At 45.2% G+C, this 23123-nt stretch overlaps 1 protein-coding gene across 1 annotated transcript in view; it reads right to left on the bottom strand.

Moving 5' to 3' along the window:
• The window catches only part of slc15a4 (solute carrier family 15 member 4), a 102154-nt gene that overhangs the window by 60921 nt on the left and 18110 nt on the right, over nt 1–23123 (bottom strand). The window lies entirely within an intron of this gene.

Raw genomic sequence — 23123 nt, 5'->3', positions numbered from 1 at the left:
TCATTTGGAATACCTCCTTAATGTCTCTTCACTTCTTTTGTTCTTTCATCCCCATTTCCCGGCCCCCAAACTGGCATTTTAATCTGTTCCATTTCTTGTGTTTTTTCAGTCCTGACGAAGGGTTTCGACCTGAAACATTGACTCTTTCTCTCTCCATGGATGTTGCCTGGCCTGCTGAGTTTTTCCAGCATTTTCTATTGTTATTGCCAATCTACAGTATTTGGCATGATTAGTGATAGCCCAACATTAAATCACAAGTCAACTTATCTCCCTATTCAATTGCATAACTTTGCAAAAATCATGAGGCCACACTGAACTGCAATACAAAGACAACCTACTGTTCTATGTGATAAGGCTGTCAATCTGTCTTTGACAAAGAATATGGTCAGGGACGAAGTTCAATTTATTTGCAATTGCACGAACTTAGATGGATTTTTTTTTTTTTTTTTAAATGAAACTTCTCTTTTTTTTTAAAAAGAGAAAAAATTAATGCATCTATTGAAACTGCTGTCGACTACTAAAATATCCCAAGACATTGTTTGAAAAATTTAATTTCCTGCTTTAAATTTATTACAAGATCTTTCCTGACAAATTCCTCCCTCATATCCTGGGGGCTTTTGTATGCTTCTACAGATTTAATTTAGTAGATATCAAGTTATACATACTGTCAGATCTACTGCAAGTTTACTCTCGGGATTTTTTAACCACTTCCTATACTATACACGCACAAGGATTACATGCCGTCAAAGATATAGCGATGGAAGTTTCTTGTAGACTACACTAGTTCGGTGTACTGCAGTTTAATTACTTGCTTTGTCCCACTAGAGGCTGCAAACAAAATACATGAAGGTTTTTATGGTGTAGAAATCAAACAGCCAAGCCCAATAGTTTTTTTCCCCCAAAGCAGACAGGTTGTTGAAACGTCATGCTAGTTGTCTTGTGTATATTTGTCAAAAAAGTGACTATGTTACTTATTGACTTAGCATGGATGAAAACCCTTTGGTCCAGTTTCACCTACGTCAAGGAGCACTGGTAAACAACATCTGGAGTAGCAACAACAACTTGTATTTATATAGCGCCTTTAACATAGTAAAACGTCCCAAGGCGCTGCACAGGAGTATTTTAAGACAATAAAATTTGACACCGATCCACAAGGATAAGTTAGGACAGGTGACCAAAAGCTTGGTCAAAGAGGTAGGTTTTAAGGAGCATCTTAAAAGGAGACAGGTAGCGAGGCGGACAGGTTTAGGCAGGGAATTCCAGAGCTTAGGGCCTAGGCAACAGAAGGCACGACCACCAAAGGTTGAGCGATTATAATGAGGGATTCTCAAGAGGGCAGAATTAGAAGAGCGCAGATATCTCGGGGGGGGGGGGTGGTTTGTGGGGCTGAAGGAGATCACAGAGATAGGAAGGGGCAAGGCCATGGAGGGATTTGAAAACAAGGATGAGAATTTTGAAATTGAGGCACTGCTTAACCGGGAGCCAATGTAGGTCAGCGAGCACAGGGCTGATGGGCGAACTGGACTTGGTGCGAGTTAGGACACAGGCAGCCGAGTTTTGGATGACCTCAAGTTTATGTAGGGTAGAATGTGGGAGGCCAGCCAGGAGTGCATTGGAATAGTCAAGTCTAGAGGTAATAAAGGCATGGATGAGGGTTTCAGCAGATCAGCTGAGGCAAGGGCGGAGAGGGGCGATGTTACGGAGGTGGAAGTAGGCGGTCTTTGTTATGCTGCGGATATGTGGTCGGAAGTTCATTTCAGGGTCAACTATGACACCAATGTTGAAAACAGTGGTTCAGACTCAGACAGATGTTAGGGAGAGGGATGGAATCAGTGGCTAGGGAACGGAGTTTGTAGCAGGGACTGAAAACAATGGCTTCGGTCTTCCCAATATTTAATTGGAGAAAATTTTTGCTCTTCTGGAACTGTATGTCGGACAAGCAATATGACAATTTAGACACCGTGGAGGGGTCGAGAGAAGAAATAATGAGGTAGAGCTGGGTGTAGCCAGCGTACATGTGGAAACTGACGCTGTGTTTTCAGATGATGTCACCAAGGGGCAACATGTAGATGAGAAATAGGAGGGGCCAAGGGTAGATCCTTGGGGGACACCAGAGGTAACGATGCGGGAGCGGGAAGAGAAGCCGTTGCAGGTGATTCTCTGGCTATGATTAGATAGATAAGAATGGAACCAGGCGAGTGCAGTCCCACCCAGCAGGATGACGGTGGAGAGGCGTTGGAGAAGGATGGAGTGGTCAACCATGTCAAAGGCTGCAGACAAGTCAAGAAGGACGAGGAGGGATAGTTTACCTTTGTCACAGTCACAAAGGATGACATTTGTGACTTTGATGAGAGCCGTTTTGGTACTGTGGCAAGGGCGGAAACCCGATTGGAGGGATTCAAACATGGAATTGCGGGAAAGATGGGCACAGATTTGGGAGGCGACAACACATTCAAGGACTTGAGAGGAAAGGGAGGTTGGAGATGGGGCGGTAGTTTGCAAGGACGGAGAGATCAAGGTTTTTTTTTTTTTTTTGTTTTTGTTTTTTTTTTTTTTTTGAGAGGGGTGATGACAGCAGATTTGAGGGAGAGGAGGACAGTACCCGAGGAGAGGGAACCATTAACAATATCAGCTAACATGGGAGACAGAAAAGGAAGTTGGGTGGTCAGCAGTTTGGTGGGAATAGGGTCGAGGGAGCAGGAGGTGGGTCTCAGACAAGATGACCGCATGAGGGGAGATCAGAGAGAAACTGGAGAAAGATGTGAGTTCAGGGCTAGGGCAGGGGGGAACCTTAGATAAAGTTTGGCCCAGTGGGCTAGGGGAAGGAAGGGAAGTGGCAGAGGCAGCTGAACAGATCGTCTCAATCTTAGAGACAAAAGTCCATGAGCTCCTCACATTTGTTATCGGAGGTGAGGGTGGAGGAGACAGGGGAGAGGGGTTTAAGAAGACAGTTAGCAGTAGAGAATAGGAGCTGGGGTTTATCTTTGCATTCCAGAATGATTCTGGAATAGTGATCAATTTTGGCAGACAAGAGCAGAGCCCGATAGTGCTTTGTGTGGTCCAGCCAGATCTGGCGGTGAATGGCTAAACCAGTTGTCCGCCATATCCATTCAAGTCTGCGTCCCTTGGACTTAAGGGAGCGAAGAGGAGAGCCGTACCAGGGGGAACGGCCAGGGTGAGAGAGGGTAATTGTTTTAGTAGGGACTTGGGCATCAAAGATAGTGGTGAGGGTGTGGCTGAGCAGATCGATAGCTGCAGAAATGTCATGGTGAATGGAGGGACAAAGAATGGACAGTTGGAATTTCATAAGAGCAGTTAGGAGAGAGTTTTTTTCCAGGGGCGGACACAGAAGGAAGTAGGGTTGGGGGTGGGGGGGGGGGGGGGAAATGTGGGTCGAGAGCGATATGAGGAAATGGTCAGAGATGACCTTATCTGCAATTGACACGGTGGGAGTAGCGAGGCCACGAGAGAGATGGCAAGGTCAAAGGGGTGGTCGTGAATATGGGTTGGGGAGTTTACATGGCTGGAGAGATTAAGGGAGGCTAGCGAACTCAGTAGAGAGAGCATGATGAATTGAGATGGAGGTTGAAATCACTGAGGATGAGAAGTCGTTTGGTGCAGAGACAAAGGGAGGAGAACAGTGAAGATATTTCAGTAATAAAAGTTATGGTACTTGGGTGGGTGGTAGAGAACAAGAATTTTAAATGAGAGGTGAGAGGGGTGGAATAAGGCAAGATGCTCAAAGGAGGAGAAACTGCCAGAGGAGTAGGGGGACAGACCCAGGTGTGATTTGGTGGAGACCCACACCGCCACCACGGCGGTCTGAGCAGGGCAAGTGGTGGAAGGTATAGCCAGGTGGGGAGGCTTCATTTAAGAGTAAGGTGTCATCACCGCTCAACCAAGTTTCTGTCAGGGCTATGATATCAATGCAGTCACCCACGATAAACTCATGGATGGCAAGGGCCTTGTTCGCAAGTGAGCGGACATTCTGGAGGGAGATGCGGAGGGGGTCGGGGATAGCTGCCCCACTGCCAGCGTCAGCCCGGGGGGGGGGGGGGGGGGGGGGGGGGGGGGTGTGGTGGGCGGGAGTCGGCGAGAGCGTAGGATGGGATAGTTGGGGTTGCTGCTCGTAAGGCGGCAGCAACGAGTGCCTCGATGGGCCCTTCGTAGGGTGCCAAGAGAGGCACAGAGGGAGGCTGTGGGCTTATCCAAGAGGGAGTGAAGCCTGGGACAGCAGCAGGAGAGTAGGAAGGTTGAAGAGTAATGACAGATTGGGGTAGGGATTTTGGAGGGCAGTGTATCCGAGCGAGGAGAGATAAAAGGAGGCATGATGAAAGGAGAGCGCTTTCAGGGAGAGAGAGAGAGAGAGAGAGAGAGAGAGAGAGAGAGAGAGAGGAGAGAGATTAAGGGAGTGTGCACGCGAATGGACACAGGAAAAGCTCAGGTTACATAGGCCTGATTAAAATGTAATAATTAATGGAATACATATTTCCTGGTAGCAGGGAATAGGTTGGGGACAATAGTAGGAAGACCAGGGTCAAAGTCAGAGATCCCATGGAAGGACGAGCAGACGTATGCAGGATGGGGCCGGTACGGAGCATCGACGAACCACTGTCCAAAGCAGGTGAGTGAAGTCCAGAAGCTATTTGAAGGATAGAGAATTCGAGGATTGGGGGTGTTGCTGTAGGAATGAGGGTCGGCAGCGATGCAAAGATGATGGCTAGATTGACACAAGTTGGAGGTCACCGTAGATCAAAGCGGCAGAGAAAATGTAAAACAATAAACCAGTGACCAACAAAGCTGAAAACTGGTAAAACGAGTCATCGGACAGCAAGTGGAGCTGCTATCTACAAGCCAACAGAACCAGTTCAGCAGACACACAGCTGGAAGTTAAAAGGTAAAAATCTTTTTACCTTTTCAGAGATAGAGACACAGCAGTTAAGTCTTACAGTATAATCCAGTACAGAAAGTTAGTGCAATCCAATGTAGTTCAAAGTAGAAATGTAATCTAGATGTCCAGAGAAGTCCAGGAGATCGGAAACTAATTTGGCAAAAGAATTCCGTAGCTTAAGTTTTGAAGTGACCGAAAAACAAAGCAGCGCCACAGCCACCAAGTCAAATCGTGTAGTCAACAAGGTCCTATCTGCGAGGAATCCAGTGATGGAGGTCAGGTTTCAGCAGAGTTCCAGTAGTTGAAGGAGCTCAGTGAGAACAAAGACATGCTGGGGGATAGACAGTGGACTCTGCAGGGGCAGCTTTAAACTTGTAGTTTGGGCTGAAATGCCTGCACTATCAGAAGCAGGGTATCTTAAGCAATTGAAGAAAGGAGATTTTTGGGGGGGTGGGGGGGAAAGGAAGAGAAGGGCAGAGGATGGCAATGGATGACCACGGATACAGTTAAACGGAAGAGCAGCTCAGAAAGGTGCTGCCAGCCCAGCAGCCATCTTGTCCATCTCCAGTAGCAGAACTAAACTTCCATCTCCAGCCATCCTTCCTTTACCTGGATTGAATAGTGCGCAGTATGCTACTGCTTTGTGCCAGGTTAACATAACAAGCATTTGCAATATTGGTTCAGCCTGAAGGCAATACTTAAAATATTGCATTTCAATATTTTGTAATGCAGTTGCTATTTTAAGTTCCCTTTTTACAACTAAACCTATAGTATAGCATTATTGCCACAAATAGAGAGCTTTTCATGGAATCATAGAATGGTTACAGCACAGAAGGCAACCATTCAGCCCATCGAGCTCATGCCAGCCCTCTGCAAAAGCACCTCAGCTAGTTCCACCCCACCCCTTCCACTTAGCCCTATAATTTTTTTTTCTTCAGGTACTTAACTAATTCCTTTTTGAAAGCCGTGATGGAGTCTGCCTCCAGCACCCGTTCAGGCAGTGCATTCCAGATCCTAACCACTCGCTGAGTGAAAAAGGTTTTCCCTTATGTCCCCTTTGGTTCTTCTGCCAATCACCTTAAATCTGTGTCCTCTGGTTCTCAACCCTTCTGCCAATGGGAACAGTTTCTCTCTATCTACTCTGTCCAGACCCCTCATGATTTTGAGCACCTCGATCAAATCTCCTCTGCTCTAAGCAGATTAATCCCAGCTTCTCCAGTCAATCCACGTAACTGAAGTCCCTCATTCCTGGAACCATTCTCATAAATCTTTTTTGCACCCTCTCAAAGGACTTCACATCCTTCCTAAAGTACGGTGCCCAGAATTGGACACAATACTCCAGTTGAGGCTGAACTAGTGTTTAATACATAATTTACCCAGGCCAGATCTGTTCTCATCCCACAGAAATTGGCCTTCCTCCAATTAAGTATTTTTACTCTAGATTGCTCCCTGTCCTTTTCCATATCTAACCTAAACCTTATGATACTATGATGACTGTTCCCTAAATGTTCCCCTACTGACACTTGCTCCACTTGACCTTCCTCATTCTCCAGAACCAGATCCAGCAATGCCTCCTTCCTCATTGGGTCAGAAACATAATAATCAAGAAAGTTCTCCCGAACACACTTCAGAAATTCTTCCCCCTCTCTGCCCTTTACACTATTACTATCTCAGTCTATTTTAGGATAGCTGAAATCCCCCATTATCACTACTCTAGTTCTTGCACCTCTCTAATTTCTCTGCAAATTTGCTCCTCCATATTTTTCCCCACCAGTTGGTGGCCTATAGAATACACCTAGTAGTGTAATGGCACCTCTTACTTCTTAACTCTAGGCATATAGATTCTGCCCTTGACCCCTCCAGGACATCCTCTCCCCCCCCCAACACTAACATTCTCCTTAACCAATACTGCCACACCACCTCCTATCTTTTGAATTGTAAAAAAAACCTACATCATAAAACGTCAAAAACTCTGACTAAAATGGTAGGATGGGATCTGCAACCAAAGTTTGATATCACCTAACCACTAATTCCCAATTTATTTTGTCTTCCATCCTATCCTTTTCAAACTGTCCTGCATGGGTGGCTTTGGCCATTTACCTATATTCTTCAGTTTAAAAAAAATCTTGGCTATTTAAGTGTTTTGCTGACAATGTCTAAAGATTACACTTTGTTAGTATTCTGAGATTCAGACTTCTGCTCAATTTTTTAAAAAGTTGATTAACACAAACTTCCTTAAATACAGGAAGAAAATAGAAAATGCCACCATGAAGTTAGCAGAAAGTGTAAAAATATGAGTTTATAAAAATACTAAAAGCCTGATTTCTAACCCCACCTGCAGCTGTACTAACAGTTATGCTGCAACAGTACCAGGTCAATGCAAGCATTGCCAATATTTACATATTACTGGTGAACTAGTGTCCACCAAAAAGTTACATTCTACAGAGCTTTCACAGTACTCAGTATTCATATGGCAGCAGAAAAAATAAAAGTTGTTTCACCGCATCAACTGCAAATATAGTGCTCTAGTAATCTAGCCAAATCGGCAAGATAGGAGCGCTCCTCCCAAGGCCTCATTTCCATGGGACCTCCAGACACGGAGCACTTACTTTATGCCAATTTTCAATATTTCTGAAATACACAATAAATTATCCATGAATGTCAGTTTTAAATAAATTTGTCATTTCATTTAAAAAAAAAGGGTCAAGAGTGCTGGGCTTCTATTTCTAAAATAAACTCGTCAGTAATGAGCTCCAAAATCCTATATTTAGGTTACAAAGTCTCAAAGAACTTGAATTGGAGGAACATTATTGAAGTTTAGTTAAACTTGAAACGTTTCAAGTCCCATCTCTCTTCAGGGACTAAAAAGACATTAGGCCAGCAAAATGGTTTATTAATCCTTCTACAGCGCACTTTAACCAGTCCCAACTTAATTTATTTGGTACTCTTAAACAACTGAAGTCACTTGTAAACAATTGTGTTTCAGTGCTCCTACTTAACCAATTCCCACTTCAATTTGCTTTGAGCTCCAGCACAAATAACTTCAACCGTCTGCAAATAAATTTCCTTGATGTGTTACGCTTTTGGTATTCTAATCCCGCCCCACCCCCACCACTATTAAAAATGATTTACTTACAAGGGGTTTACATAGCTTTTGGGTTATCAAATCCATCCCAAAAGGAACCAGACTTTGTACTTCCTTTCTGTTGACTGAACATGAGGAGGTCAGTAATTGATTTCTAGCACAGTAGTTATAGGCCACAGTTTAATCTATTGCCTGCTGTCTACAGTTGAAAGAAATAAAGTTGAAGTACAAAATAAATAAAAAAAGAGGTATTTATTAGAGTTGCATTGAAAACATGAAGCAAAAATGGATCAGGAGCCTCTTCATAATAATATTGTACTTTAAATAGCTGTAGTTGTCACTTAAAACCCATTGATTTATCACGCATCCGAATGCCTTCTTTCAGTTCCTCTTTGTACCTTGAAATAAGGAAACTGAAAGAAAGCACTGACCAGTTTTTGATAAATTATATAAAACAGTGTTATATAGCACTTTGGAAAGCACCCAGCATCGTAATTGATTTTATTGGGGGAGGAGAAAGGGACAGATATTAAAATAAATGATCCAGACAAGGAATATCTGCTATAGAAGAGAGCACTTTTCCAATATTTGGCACAGTTTCAACATAAAATACTTCCAGGTCAGTTACTGCTCCCTTTACTCTGTACCAGTGAACCTCGACCACACGCTCAGAGCAGTACTGTACTTCCTGCTGCACAAACGCAACATTCTAGCTCTCACAGCCATCCATGTATTCTGAGCAACACTACAAATGTAAGGATTTCTGCCAAGAACTACAGCTCACTAGGGATCAGAATGCAAGACACTTAGTCAAAAAGAGGATAAATGGTCTAATGCACTACACCATCCAGTGCATGTTAAAGCATCTATTAAAATTATCCAATAATATGCTTGTGAACTGAATGAACTCTGGATCTTTCAAAATGTTGATCTATTCAAAATTACCAGCATCTGTGAGAAAAACACCCAAATATTAGAATATATAACATAAGACGTAGGAGCAGGAGGAGGTCATTTGGCCCCTTGAGCCTGCTCTGCCATTCAATAAGATCATGGCTGGTCTGATCTTGGCCTCAACTCCACTTCCCTGCCTGCTCCCCATAACCCTGGACTCCCTTATCGTTCAAAAATGTGTCTATCTCCACCTTAAATATATTCAATGACGCAGCCTCCACAGCTCTCTGGGGAAGAGAATTCCAAAGATTCACGACCCTCAGAAGAAATTCCTCCTCATTTCCATTTTAAATGGATGCCCCCTTATTCTGAAATTATGCCCCCAGTTCTAGATTCCCCCACGAGGGGAAACATCCTCTCTGCATCTACCTTGTCAAGCCCCTTCAAAATCTTATATGTTTCAATAAGATCACCTCTCATTCTTCTAAACTCCAACGAGTATAGGCCCAACCTGCTCAACCTTTTTTCAATAAGACAACCCCTTCATCTCAGGAATCAACCTAGTGAACTTTCTCTGAACTGCCTCCAATGCAAGTGTTTCCTTCCTTAAATAAGGAGACCAAAACTGTATGCAGTAGTCCAGGTGTGGTCTCACCAATGCCCTGTACAGTAGTAACAGAACTTCCCTGTTTTTATACTCTATTCCCTTTGCAATAAAGGCCAACATTCTATTTGCCTTCCTAATTACTTGAATCACAAAAAGTTAGCATGCAGGTGCAGCATGTACAAGGACCCCCAGATCCCACTGTACCTCAGCATTTTGTAATCTCTCCCCATTTAAATAATTATTTTATTTTTCCTACCAAAGTGGATAACCTTGCATTTTCCCCACATTAAACTCCATCGGCCAGATTTTTGCCCACTCACTTAGCCTATCTCTATCCTTTTGGAGATTCTGCACATCCTCCACACAATTTGCTTTCCCACCTATCTTTGTATCAGCAGCAAATTTGGCTACATTGGGGCAAGTCATTAATATAGATTGTAAATAGTTGAGGCCCCAGCACTGATCCCTGCAGCACCCCACTAGTTACAGTTTGCCAACCTGAAAATGACCCATTTATCCCGACTGTTTTGTCAGTTAGCCAATCCTCTATCCATGCTAATACATTATCCCCAACCCAGTGAGCTTTTATCTTGTGTAGTAACCTTATGTGGCACCTTATCGAATACCTTCTGGGAATACACGACATCTACTGGTTCCCCTTTATCCACCCTGCTCGTTACATCCTCAAAGAATTCCAGCAAATTTTTGTCAAACATGATTTCCCTTTCATAAAACCATGCTGACTCTGCTTGACTATATTATGATTTTCTAAATGTCCTGCTAGCACTTCCTTAATGATGGACTCCAGCATTTTCCCAATGACCAATGTTAGGCTAACTGGTCGATAGTTGCCTGCTTTCTGTCACCCTCTTTTCTTAAATAGGGGCGTTACATTTGCGGTTTTCCAGTCTGCTGGGACCTCTCCAGAATCCAGGGAATTTTGGTAGATTACAACCAATGCATCCACTATCTTTGCAGCCACCTCTTAAGAATCTAGGATGCAGGTCATCGGGTCCTGTCCACCTTTAGTCCCATTAGTTTGCCTAGTACTTTCTCTCTAGTGACAGTGATTGTTTTAATTTCTCCCCGCACCCCAATAGTTAAGAGTTAGAAGTATGTACAGAACCATAAAATCCTTTTACTTTCTAACTACACAGTCATAAAATTGTGATATTCGGCCATAATCCTTACACGAAACACTTTTCTATGCGGTAAACCCTTACTTTATGGCTTTTTGCAGTTGCTTCTGATATTCTCTGGGGTCAAACGACTTGAAGAACCCAATTCATTCTTAAAATATTTCCACTGTATACTAGTTTAGTTTGAGTGCTGATTCGCAAGGATTATAACATTTTGGAAGTGTTAGACCCCATCATTCATATCTTTGTCAATTAGAAGAATGTGGCAACTTAGCCTTTAGATATCCTCAAATGGGTTCCAATAACGTCACAGTTCATGGTCCTCCAAGGAAGCTTGTTCAAGTGCCAACAGAAACAAACCCTTCCTCAGATGACTTAATTGAGAGAAGAAAGTTTGTTTGTAGGGGGAGGCATTAACTAACAAAAGCAATAATGGCCTCCGTTTGTGCTGTAAATTTTTATGAATAAAACAGTTCCTTTTCCCATTGTCCATTTTTTGGTTTTGTTTAGCACCCTTCTCTTTCATTTTATGGTTGTAAAGGGTGCAGATCCAAAATATTAACCTGCCATTGCTCTTTATAGATGCTTATGAGCCTGCTGTGTATTTATAGCATCTTCTATTTTTATTTCGGATTGAGCATTTGCAGTTGGTTTTATTTGTGTTGTTTGAATCACTGATACTTCTATTGCTCCAGGAATAGCACCTTATCTTCAGGCACCCTGAAGCCCTCTGGTCTGAACATAGACTTTAGCCAAGGTCAGAAGTCGCTATTGTAGTGATCAATAGCATGTCATTCTATAGTGGACACTACGTGGAGCCGGAGAGCTGTATATATAAGACTACACTACCCGGCTATATATTATATTAAGACTACATTACCCATGAGGCTAGGCTACCAAGGCAGCAGTCAAGATGGAAGCCTCTACAAGATGCTGTACAAGTCCACATGTGCTCAATAAAAGTAACTAGCAAAAGCTAGCTGTGTTCATAATAAGAATGTCTAGTTATTAATGAACATAACATGGTACCAGGGTGGTGAAGATCTGCTGAAAATTGTGAAAAGCAACATGGAGAATTTGAAGCCACCAGAGCGTTTGAATCTCACAGAAAAAAATTGACTACAATTGGCAGACTTTTAAACAACAATTCGAACTCTACATTGCAGCCATCGGATTCGGTACGAAGCCAGACGCAAGGAAGATAGCGTTGCTGCTTACGGTTGCAGGCCCACAGGCGATAGAGGTATTTAATACATTTGTATTTATTTAATCCAGAGGAGAATTAGAAGATGTGCTAAAAAAAATTGATGCACATTGCTCTCCCAAAAAGAATGAGACCTATGAAAGATACATCTTCTGTTCTCGGACACAGCAACAAAATGAGACTTTTGATAGCTTTATAACTGATCTGAAACTGAAAGCACAGACATGTAATTTCTCTGAGCTCAAAGCATCCATGATTCGTGACCAGATTGTGTTTGGTATTCATGATAAAAAAAGTCAGGGAACGTCTGTTGAGAGAAACCAAACTAAATTTGGAAAATGCGGTGAAAATATGCCAAGCCAGCGAACTAGCTCGAAATCACGCGAAGACTTTCAGTGAAATCAATAATGATACGAATGTAATGAGTGATAATGCTGCTGTCGGTGCTGTGTCCTACAAGGGGAAGAAACGTGGGCAGAACAGAAATGAAAAGCAATCGGAGGATGAAATTTTTAATTGTAAACGCTGTGGTTACAAACACCAGTTAAGACAATGCCCAGCGTTTGGAAAAATGTGCACAAAGTGTAATGGAAATAATCACTTTGCCAAACAATGCTTTTCAAAAGTAAAAACGACGAAAGGGCAACGAGTTAATGCGATTGAGGACACTGATGTAAGGGAGACATTTTTTGTAGGAATGGTGTCATGTGACGATATCAAAAAAGATACAGAAAATGTGCAGCCCTCAGAACTAGACAATGCTGAACATAAAGTTAATGCAGTAAGAGGACAAATGGATGATCCCACTGCAGATAAATGGAGCATTAGTTACATTGAAACTGGACACTGGGGCAAAAGCAAACAAACAATCAGTATGAGTGACATTAACAATATGAAAGAAAAGCCCAAAATACAGAAAAAGTCAGTACTACTGAAGGACTATAATGGACAGAAAATAGATAGCTTAGGTGTATGCAGACTTAAAGTGACAGTCAAAGACAAAGTGCATCATCTCATTTTCTGTTGTGGCTGAAAGACTTGATTCGATACTAGGTGACAAAGCTTGTGAAGACTTAGAACTGGTCAAGAGAGTCTACCGTATAAACTGTGCCATAAGCAGACCAGATGACTCAGGTGATGAAGCAGAGAGCCCATCAAGGATGAAAAGGCCAAAGGGTATCCAGGTCTTCAAAAAACCTAGTTTCTCCAAGAAGAAAAAAAAAGACTTCAAGGTCAAAGAGAAGCCAAAGGAAGAAAAGCACAAAGAGGAAAAACACAAGGAGAAAAAGTCCAAAGATATAACCGCAGCAGATGTTGTTAAGCAGTGGAAAGAGAAAAAGAAAAAGAAGAAGCCGGCACCAGAGCAGGAAGCAGTTCCGGTGGATACTCCTTCTTCCCTCAGGCCAATCTTTGGTGTTCCATTAGCCGAGGCTGCTGAGAGGACTATGCTGTATGATGGGATCCAGCTGCCAGCAGTTTTTCGAGTGCATTGACTACATTGAGAGTTATGGCATGAAGAGTGAAGGAAACACTGAAACCCTCTCCAAGCAAAGATCGCAAGGAGACCTCGATCTATACAAGAGCAGAAAGAAAGGGGGATGTAGTGATCAATAGCATGTCATTCTATAGTGGACACTAGGTGGAGCCGGAGAGCTGTATATAGCTGTATGTATAAGACTACACTACCCAGCTATATATTATATTAAGACTACATTACCCATGAGGCTAGGCTACCCACAAGGCAGCAGTCAAGATGGAAGCCTCTACAAGATGCTGTACAAGTCCACATGTGCTCAATAAAAGTAACTAGCAAAAGCTAGCTGTGTTCATAATAAGAATGTCTAGTTATTAATGAACAGCTATCTCAAAAATTATTAGAGACTGGGGCTGAAGATGCACAGCAGGTTAGTCAGTATCTTGGAGTTGGGGGGCGGGTGGAGGGGGTGACGGTTTGGCACTGCAGGTGTGAGAACACAGTTCTGGTAGGGTTTCCATTCGGGGTGTTGGTCTGTTTCTTCTCTTTTTGCATGTTTCCAGCCTGTTGTGCATTTCCTGTATTGTCTTTGATTTCAGATTTGCTGCTTTTCTCATTATTTTCAAAGCTGTTTGATGTCTTTTCACTGCCTCATTGAGAAGATCTTCAGACATACTCAGACTTTTCACTTTTATCCATCTTCTGAATAAAACTGGTTTGGCACTCCCACCCCCTTTCACTTTTGTTCAGTTCCATTAAATAGCTCACTAATCTTCCATTTTCAACTAATGGCCACATCTGAATACTAGCTTGCCTTTTATCTGTGACATACGTGTTGCCTATATGGTCACTGACTTTTTAAGTAGGTAACAGTCTTAACTCACAAGTGGCTATATCACATGAGTGGATTGTCATTGTTCACATCAAGTGGTGTATTCTATTAAATAAAAATATGGCTCGCTGGGTCAGTAAATGCCACTATGGAACAGAGCCATACAGACTAGGACAATCTTTGTTTCGATCTTTCAAATGTGCTCAATTAGCTCATTCACCCATGATGGCAATAAGGGTAGTCGAATTAGGCTTAGCAGCTTGCAACTCCAGATTACTACAGTATCTGGTAACTTCTACTGAAAGCTCAGATTGTAGATATCAGGCAAGGACAGGACCAGGCTCAGGTGTGAAACCCTGCCAATACATACAAGAGTGGCCATTTGGGTAAAGGTCTGTTTGTCTGTCCTGATTGTATAGAATATTACATGGCACCAAGGAGATAGAAGTCACAAAACTCAACCAATAAAAGCTCTCCAGTAAACCTCAACACTCAAGTCAATCATCCAGTATCACAAGTCAACGTACAGTATAACTATCTGAGCTGCAAAGCCAAGTTTTAATGTTGCTGATGTAGTTGCAAATCAGATTCTAAAGCACAAATTTGGAAAAGAGGAAGAAAAAAAGGTCATGTGCTTAAGGAACAGAACATTTAATATAAAAAAGGGAAGTATTATTTTAAGTCACACTAGGAGAAGTATGCTTTTAATAGTCACAGTAGGAGAAGTATGCTTTTAATAGTTGCACTAGAATTTCCCTCTTGGTACCAGGACTCTATCACACCTGCAGAAGTGGAGTTCTACAATTTTCAGAATTCTACATGGTGCATTTTATAGAAAGCATTAAATATTGAACACTTACCATTTCTGGACATTCAACGTTACTGTATAGGTTGTGTTCATCAGGATCATAGTACAGCTTCAGGCAGGAGAAGACCGTCATTCACTCTTGCCCACCTATCCACAGTATTCCCTTGGATGAACTCCTAATAACCCCGAATCCAGTTTGTTGACTAGTTCCTCTTCAAGCCCATTAAGGTTTCTTGTTCCACCACAGATGCTGCATACTTCCTCCTGCATTTCCGATTTTCTTTTGTTGCCTTTAATTTTAATTATGACCCCTTATGCTTTAATTCTGTACACAGCAGAAAAGTTTACTTGGATCCAATTTGTCCAAACCTGTTTTAATTTTGAACACTTAAATATGCCCTCTAAGTCTCTGCTTTTCAAGGAAGAAATACCAAGCTAGCCAATCTTAACCTAAGAAATAGGAGCAGGAGTAGGCCATCCAGCCCTTCGAGCCTGCTCCGTCATTCAATGAGATCATGGCTGATCTTCTGCCTCAACTCCATTCACCGGCCTTATCGCCATAACCCTTGATGCCCTTACTAGTCAGAAATCTATCAACTTCTGTTTTGAACATACCCAATTACTGAGCCTCCACAGCCCTCTGGGGTAGAGAATTCCAAAGATTCACCACCCTCTGAAGAAATGTCTTCTTATCTGTGTCCTGAATGGCCTACTCTTTATCCGGAGGCTGTGGCCCCTGGTTCTGGACTCCCCAGCCAAGGGAAACATTCTCCCAGCATCCACCCTATCAAGCCCTGTAATAATTTTGTATGCTTCAATGAGATCCCCTCTCATTCTTCTGAATTCAAGAGAATACAGGCTTAGTTTATTCAATCTCTTCTCATACGACAGTCCAGCCATCCCAGGAATCAATCTCGTGAACCTTCATTGCATTCCCTCTATGACAAGTACATCCTTTCTTAGGTAAGGAGACCAAAATTGTACACAGTACTCCAGGTGTGGTCTCACCAAGGCCCTATATAATTGGAGTAAGACTTCTTTACTCCTGTACTCAAATCCTCTTGTAATGAAGGCCAGCATACCATTTGTCTTCCTAATGGCTTGCTGCACCTGCACGTTCACTTTCAGTGACTCATGTACAAGGACACCCAGGTCCCTTTGATCATCTGCATTCTCCAATCTTTCACCATTTAGGAAATACTCTGCCTTTCTGTTTTTCCTACCAAAATGGATAACTTCACATTTAGCCACATTATATTCCTGATATACCTATCAATTCCTCCAATAAAAGGCGAAGAGTTACGAAGGTGACTAAAGGTTTTTATTGACTAAATAACAGAGCCCACTCTCGTGGGTGATCCGATCCAAGCAGGAGGAATACCAGTCAGTCGCTCACCTTTATACCTGGCCTGGTGGGTGGAGCCAAGGCGGAGTCGGCGGTGGTCATCCCAGGTATAGCAGTGTGGCAAGAGGCGACCTCGTACCGTGATACAATAGTGGTCAGTGATACAGTTATAACGAACAGTGGTGAACAGTGCTAACTACTAACAGTGATACGATAGTGAACGTGGTTTACCACATTCACCCCTTGTTTAGAATTAAGTCCGGCGGGGTGAAGTGTACTACCAATTCTGGTAGGTCAGTCTGTCCGGAGGCTTCGTAAGCCTCTCCGATCGCCGCAGCGGTGGTGTTGCCTTATCCGGTGCTGGTGCCTTATCCGGTGTTGATGCTGGTGTTTGCGTGGTCGGCGAGGGCTCGTGGGGTTCCGGCATGCCGTCTACCTGGGCTGGGGTTGGGGGGGGTGGTGGCGGTGTTTCCGGATCGGCTGAGGGTGCGAGGTCTCGTAGGGAGACAGTGTCCTCCCGCCCGTCTGGGTACGCCACGTAGGCGTACTGGGGGTTGGCGTGCAGGAGGTTCACCCTCTCGACCAGGGGGTCCGTTTTATGGGCCCTCACGTGTTTCCGCAGCCAGACCGGCCCCGGGGCGGTCAGCCAGGTTGGTAGAGTGGTTCCCGTAGTCGACTTCCTGGGGAAAACGAACATTCGTTCATGGGGGGTGGTGTTAGTGGCCGTGCAAAGTAATGACCGGATGGAGTGCAGCGCTGTCGGGAGGACTTCTTGCCAGCGGGAGGTTGGGAGGCCCTTAGACTTTAAGGCTAAGAGGACGGCCTTCCATACCGTCGCGTTCTCTCTTTCCACCTGACCGTTACCTCTGGGGTTGTAGCTGGTGGTCCTGCTTGCTGCAATACCTCTCTCTAGGAGGAATTGCCGGAGTTCCTCGCTCATGAAGGAGGAGCCCCGGTCGCTGTGTATATAGTTCGGGAACCCGAACAAGGCGAAGAGGGCATTCAGGCACTTGATGACCGTGCTACTGGTCATGTCGGGGCAGGGGAAGGCAAAGGGGAAACGGGAGTACTCATCAACGATGTTGAGGAAGTACACATTACGGTCAGAGGACGGGAGGGGCCCCTTAAAGTCGATGCTCAGGCGCTCGAAGGGGCGGGTGGCCTTGATCAGGCTTGCTCGGTCCGGCCTATAGAAGTGCGGTTTGCACTCCGCACAGGTCTGGCAGTTCCTGGTCATGGTCCTGACCTCCTCGATGGAGTAGGTCAGGTTGCGGGCCTTAATGAAATGGTAGAGTCTGGTGACTCCGGGGTGGCAGAGCTGGTCGTGGAGGGTCTGAAGCCTATCGATATGCGCGCTGGCGCATGTCATTCGTGAAAGGGCATCAGGGGATTCGTTCAGCTTGCCTGGCCGGTACAAGATCTCATAATCGTAGGTGGAGAGCTCGATTCTCCATCTCAAAATCTTGTCATTCTTGATTTTGCCCTTCAGCTTGTTATTAAACATGAAAGCCACCGAACGCTGGTCGGTGAGGAGGGTAAATCGTTTGCCTGCCAGGTAGTGCCTCCAGCGCCGTACTGCCTCCACGATCGCCTGGGCCTCTTTCTCGACCGACGAATGTCGGATCTCGGGGCCCTGTAGGGTCCTTGAGAAGAAGGCCACTGGCCTCCCCTCCTGGTTTAGGGTGGCGGCTAAGGCGAAGTCGGATGCGTCGCTCTCCACCTGGAAGGGGATGGACTCGTCCACTGCGTGCATCGTGGCCTTGGCTATGTCTCCCTTAATGAGGGAGAAGGCCGCGCACGCCTCCTCCGTGAGGGGGAAGGAAGTGGCTTTCAGGAGGGGTCTGGCTTTGTCCGCGTAATTGGGTACCCATTGGGCATAGTAGGCGAAAAGCCCCAGGGTTCTCCTAAGTGCTTTAGGGCAGTGGGGGAGGGGTAGCTCCATGAGGGGGCGCATTCTTTCTGGGTCGGGGCCGATGATTCCGTTCTCCACTACGCAGCCGAGGATGGCAAGGCGTGTGGTGTTAAACACGCATTTCTCCTTATTGTAGGTGAGGTTCAGCCGTTGGGCCGTACGGAGGAATTTCTCCAGATTCGCGTCATGTTCCTGCCGGTCGCGGCCGCAGATAGTGACGTTATCTAGGTAGGGGAATGTAGCCTGCAGTTCGTTCTGGTCAACCATCTGGTCCATCTCCCTTTGGAAGACCGAGACCCCATTAGTGACACCGAAGGGGACCCTAAGGAAGTGGTATAGGCGCCCATTCGCCTCGAAGGCGGTATACTGGCGGTCCTCAGGGTGGATAGGGAGTTGGTGGTAGGCCGACTTCAGGTCGATGGTCGAGAATACTTTATACTGTGCAATCTGATTGACCATGTCAGATATGCGGGGGAGGGGGTATGCGTCCAGCTGGGTATATCTGTTTATGGTCTGGCTGTAGTCGATGACCAGGCGGTTTTTATCGCCGGTCTTTACGACTACGACCTGGGCACGCCAGGGGCTGCTGCTCCCCTCGATAATGCCCTCTTTCAGGAGGCGCCGCACCTCAGAGCTAATGAAGGCTCTGTCCCCGGCGCTATACCGCCTGCTCTTGGTAGCGACGGGTTTGCAGTCAGGGGTAAGGTTAGCAAACAGAGAGGGTGGCGGGACCTTGAGGGTGGAGAGGCTGCAGGTGTTACGCGGTGGGCGGTTTAACGTTTGCTGGTTGTTGACTGTGAGTGGGGGGAGGGGTCCACCGTATGCTAGGGTTACGCTTTGGAGGTGGGATTGGAAGTCCAGCCCTAGTAGGACGGCAGCGCAGAGATGGGGGAGGACGAGGAGTTTAAAGTTTTTATACTCCGTGCCCTTAACCGACAGGGTCACGACACAGTAGCCGCTGATGTCCGTGGCGTGGGACCTCGATGCCATCGAGATTCGGCTGCGCGTTGGTAGGACAGAGAGGGAGTAGTGGCTCACCGTGTCTGGGTGGATGAAGCTCTCCGTGCTTCCGCTGTCGAACAGGCAGGTCGTGGCGTGGCCGTTCACTTTGATGTCCATCATTGACTTGGACAGATGGTGCGGGCGGGCTTGGTCCAGGGTGACGGAAGCTAGTGTGTAGCTGAGCGAGTCGTTGTCATCTGCGGGCGAGGCGGTCGGGCGTGGTGAGTAAAATGGCGTCTCCCACGAGGTAGGGCAAAATGACGGAGAAGATGGCTGCCCCCGTAGCTCACATGAGGCACTATTGGGGTCGGTTGCCTTAATCAAAGATGGCCGCCCCCATGACTCATGTGTGGGGATGCTGGCCTCAGTTGCCCTAAACAAAGATGGCCACCCCCATGACTCATGTGTGGGGATGCTGGCCTCAGTTGCCCTAAACGAAGATGGCCGCCCCCATAGTTCGCATGCGGCACTGCTGGCCTCTGAGGATCCGCTCCTGCAGGCCTTGGAGAAGTGGCCTTTCTTCAGGCAGGTTCTGCATGTGGAGTTCTTGGCTGGGCAGCGCGACCTCGGGTGCTTCTCCTGGCCACAAAAAAAACAGCCGGCGGCCCGATCGCGGATGCCCGATGTCGGGGCCGGTGCCGGGGGTGGCGGGGCCGGTCGGGTCCGGGACGCCGACGCAGAGGTAGGTCCCGGGGGCGGCGCTGGGAAGGGTGCTGTGGTAGGGGTCGGGCCCGAGTCCCAGGGTCGCGAGCAGTACCTGGTGAATGCTTCCTGATCTTGGTGGGCCACTTCCAGGGAGATAGCGAGGGCTTCAGCTTTTTCCATGCTGAGGTCTTTAGCTTCCAGCAGTCTTTGCCGTGAGTACTCGGACCGTAGGCCTTTCAGGAATGCGTCGCGGATATTATCTTCAGTATTTTCGGCTGCCGACACCGATTTAAAGTCACAGTTCCTGGCGAGTGCATATAGCGCCTGTGAGAATTCGGCTACTGATTCTCCTGGCTGTTGCGGCCGTGATCTTAGGAGGTGCCTAGCGTACATGTAGTTTACCGGGGTCCGGTACTTCTGTTTCAGCAGGTTGATGGCGGTCTCGTAGGTAGTCATGTCCTCGATGAGAGTGTATACTCTCGGGCTCAGTTGCGCCTGCAGGACACTTAGTTTGGATGCCTGAGGGACGCTGGATTCTCTCAGGTATGATTCGAAGCAGACCAGCCAGTGTTTAAAGTCTGCGGCTGAGTTTGCTGCTCGTGGGTTCAGGTCCAGGTACGGCGGTCTGAGGGCTCGCAGCCAAGCTGGCTGGTGTGGCTGTGCTCCTGGGAGCTGCGCTGGTGGCTCCTCCGCCGGTTGTGACTCGTTGTCGGACATCATTAAATTTAGTCAATAAAATTGATATACCTATCAATTCCTCCAATAAAAGGCGAAGAGTTACGAAGGTGACTAAAGGTTTTTATTGACTAAATAACAGAGCCCACTCTCGTGGGTGATCCGATCCAAGCAGGAGGAATACCAGTCAGTCGCTCACCTTTATACCTGGCCTGGTGGGTGGAGCCAAGGCGGAGTCGGCGGTGGTCATCCCAGGTATAGCAGTGTGGCAAGAGGCGACCTCGTACCGTGATACAATAGTGGTCAGTGATACAGTTATAACGAACAGTGGTGAACAGTGCTAACTACTAACAGTGATACGATAGTGAACGTGGTTTACCACAATTCCATCTGCCATGTTCTCGCCCACTCACTGAGCCTGTCGATTCCCTTAATTCTGGGATCGACCATGCAGCCATTCTCCTTCCAATAACTGAATAGGTACAGATTAAAACAGGCACATCAAATCCTAAAATGCAGTAAGTGTATACAATATATACACAATTTTTTTATTCCTGCACTAGATACAAGGTATTTCCCATTAAAAAAATGATTTAACTCAGGTTAAATCATGAAAATGTATTAATTTTGTTTCCTATCTCCACACTTAGAAAGAATGCATTTCAAGGCAATATCATGATAGTGGGCTGATGACATTTTATCTATCATATACAATCAGAAAGGCTCATATTTTGGGGGAGGGGAATCGAAGGGAGAGGCCAATATGGGGATATGAAAGTAAAGCTTTCCACCCCTACTCCAGGAATACACAGAAGACCTACTTCAGCATTTAACAAATCCACAGTGATGGAACATTGGAGCATTGCTTGGTAGGTTTCAGAGAAAATCTATTCCTGTCCAGTATAAACCTTCTTGGGTTTGGCTTTTTCTATTTAAAATCTTTGAAACTAAAAAAAGGAGCCAGAACCATTTCAGAATATTTTAGACAGAGCATTCAGAGCTACAGGAACTGTTAAATGGCGTATTACTTTCCACATTTTTAAAATCAGTTTTCCTACACTCCACCCCAAGTCTGTCGTGTACCATTCCAAGATCTAAAAGGGTGGGCAGTGACTCTATGCTCACTAAACTGCCAATCATGCAAGAGTGGAACTTTTCTCTTGTTGAACTGGGATTAAAAATGGTAAATGATTGGAAATGCACTTCCTGGGGTTCACGCTGTGCTTTAAACAGAGGTTGCAACATGCTAAAGTTATATGCAAATATCACAATGTGTAAAAAGTATTAATTAGTATTTTTAAATTGCTGGCTCTTTTGTTGAGAATCTAATAATTGCGTGAAAAAGAAAACATCAATCATGAAGAGAGCTAGAAACATGCAGAGGATACATTCCTGTTAGGGTGAAAATGATATAGCTTAAAGCAGCAACATAAAGAGTTAAAGAATGAACTTGTAAATAAGAAACAATGGCACAAGACAAAACAAACTCAGCTTAAGACAGGGCAGGAATTAACTGTTTGTGTCTGCTCCCATTAAAACCATTGTGCTTGACATTATTGTTTAACAGTTATTGAATGTGGGAAACACTAAATATTTCACAATTATTCAGTGGTGCAGTCTTCTGCAAACTATTTGCTGGAAGCCCTTTGGATGTATTGGAGTTACAGAAATTGGTAGCTGCAAAACTGCCCATTTTGTAATTAACCGCCCAAAGTTCTAGAAGGTTCCATATCATTCCTGTGAGGACAGGGGAGTTGTTGCTGAGGGAGCGTGATTGGTTGAAGACACCCGTGTGTAATATTTTGCTATAATGTATAAAAGAAGTTTCAATATCTTGTTGCTGGGGGAACGTGATTGGATGAGGACAAGAGAATTGTTGCTGGGGGAACATAATTGGGTGAACACATTTGTGTGTAGTGTTTTGCCTGTATAAAAGAAGTTTGATATCACTAACGGTGAGAAGGTGACCACTAGACCGCGGGGTCTAAGGCTCTTCTCCCAGAACGTTCTGTTAATAAACTGTGTACTTTTACTTTAAGACAGACACGAGTGAATCTATTTTTCACCAACAATTGGCGTAGTCGGCAGGATGCTCCGGAACTGAAAGACCGCCTGCACCAGTGAACCCAGACGAGAAGTCAAATTTTGACCATCCAGAAATTGAGTCATCTGGGGAGGTGGAGGGACAGTGCCGTAGCATCATGAATCAAGTAAAAGTCTGCAAAAGGTAGGAGAACACAGTTGTATGGTGTGAATTATATGAAATAGGGAACACTGTTGCGATAAAAGTCGTGAAGGAATGAATGGTACTTGACTGATCGACACGGACAAGGAGGATACCCGTCTCATCAATCCTAGCCTGAGCTGGAATTAAGAGGGCAATTGGGCCCCACGTGATGGCCAGGATTAAGTAGGCTGAGAGACTCAAAAGTATCCTAGGATTGTGAGGTTGAGGACTATATATGTGTCTGACTGTGAGAAGGAAGAGAACGTAGGAGAAAGGGTAAGAGTAGGTCCGAATTGAGATACAAACGCCAAAATTGTCTAACCAGAAATTGTTTCAGGAGTCGCAGACCAGCCCGAATAGAGGAACTCAGCCGAAGGTAAGTC

The sequence above is a fragment of the Somniosus microcephalus genome, chromosome 19, assembly GCF_052327205.1.
Source record: "Somniosus microcephalus isolate GS21.2 chromosome 19, FLI_Smic_1.0, whole genome shotgun sequence".
NCBI classification, from domain to species: domain Eukaryota; kingdom Metazoa; phylum Chordata; class Chondrichthyes; order Squaliformes; family Somniosidae; genus Somniosus; species Somniosus microcephalus.
The sequence above is the reverse complement of the archived record's forward strand: the minus strand, read 5'-3'. Positions and strand labels throughout refer to the sequence as shown.